This window comes from Penaeus monodon, chromosome 16 (genome assembly GCF_015228065.2).
Source record: "Penaeus monodon isolate SGIC_2016 chromosome 16, NSTDA_Pmon_1, whole genome shotgun sequence".
Lineage (NCBI taxonomy): Eukaryota > Metazoa > Arthropoda > Malacostraca > Decapoda > Penaeidae > Penaeus > Penaeus monodon.
Genome location: NC_051401.1, coordinates 6266699 through 6268343, shown reverse-complemented (window position 1 = coordinate 6268343; position 1645 = coordinate 6266699).

The window sequence follows — 1645 nt, the reverse complement described above, 5'->3', positions numbered from 1 at the left end:
TCTCTCTCTCTCTCTCTCTCTCTCTCTCTCTCTCTCTCCCTCCCTCCCTCCCTCCCACCCTACCTCCCCCCACTATCTCTCTCTCTCACTCTCTTCTCCCTCCCTCTTCCTCATTCTCTTCTACTCCCCTCCGTCTCCCAACTCTCTTGTTCTATCGCCCATTACTTCAACTCCTCCCCCATCCTCTCCTCCTTCTTCGGCCTGCTTCGTATGGTAGGCATTGTCTATTTTACCTTGTATTATCTATCAGTGTATCGTACTCTTTCTACATATAAAGATTCAAGCCGTACGTACTAATGTATCATAGTCCAACCAATCGGCATTAGGAGTTTCTATATACTTAAAATGAGGCTATTTACACAGAGAAGCCCATATTGCGAAGGAGGATATTTTTTTTTTTTTTGCGACTGACCGGCAACTGTCAAGGGTAAGCGACCCCAGTACTTGCCAGGTAGCTTGGGTCTTCCCCTCCCTCTCCCTTCCTCCGTTTCTCTCCTCCTCTGTGCCTTCTCGCTCTCTTTCTTTCGCTTTCTCTGTCTGTCTCTCTCTCTCTCTGCTTTCCATCTCTGTCTATATATGACTTCCTTGCATGTGTTTCTCTCTTTCTTTCTCTTTTTTTCTTTCTATCTGTCCTTCTTTCTCCATCTCTCTCATTTTTTTTCTCTCTCTCCCTTCCTCTCTCTCTCTCTCTCTCTCTCTCTCTCTCTCTCTCTCTCTCTCTCTCTCTCTCTCTCTCTCTCTCTCTCTCTCTCTCTCTCTCTCCTCTCTCTCTCTCTCTCTGTCTCTCGCTCAATTTCCGACAGCCATCTGGGGTAAGCGACCCCAAGTAGCACGTCGGGTTGGGTGCAAGACGGGCGTGGGTGGAGGAGGATGAGGATGAGGAAGAAGAAGACAGGAGTAGGAGTAGGAGGAGGAGGAGAAGGAAGAAGAAGAGGGGAGTAGGAGGAGGAGGAGAAGGGGTAGTGGAAGGGTAGGGGGGGAGGAGAGGAGAAGATAAGGAAGAAGGAATAGAAGAAGAGGAGGAAGAAGGAGGAGGAGGAGGAGGAGGCCCCCGTAGGTCAGCTTATTCTGAATGGGTGCCGTGTGGGAAGAGACATGGAATGAATATCAAGGGAAGGAGGAGGGAGGGAGGAGGGAAGGGAGGGAAGGAAGGAGAGGAGGGAATGGAGGGAAGGAGGGAGGGGAAGGGGAAGAAGGAGGGAGGGAGGGAGAGGAAGGGAAGGAAGTGAGGGAAATGGAGGGAAGGAGAGGGAGGGGAAGGGAAGGAAGGGAGGGAGGGAGGGGAAGGGAAGGGAGGGAGGTAGGGGAAGGGAAGGAAAGGAGGGAGGGGAAGGGAAGGGAGAGAGGGGAAAGGAATAGAGGGACAGACGGGAAGCGAGAGAGGGGTGAATGTTCCGGGGAGAGAAGAATAGAAGAGGGAAGAATAGAATTCAGGGAAGTGAGGGAAGAGAAAAAAGGGAGGGGAAGGGAGAGAAGGAAAGAAACGAACGAGGTGAAATGAAGGAAAATAACCAGCGAAAGTAGAATAGAGAAAAGGGAACTGTATCATGACGAGGGAGTGAAGCAAGGGTGGAGTCAGGATGAGGCAATAACAAGCGATTCCGGATATCGACGAAGAGTGGAAAGAGGAGAGAAAATAAATATG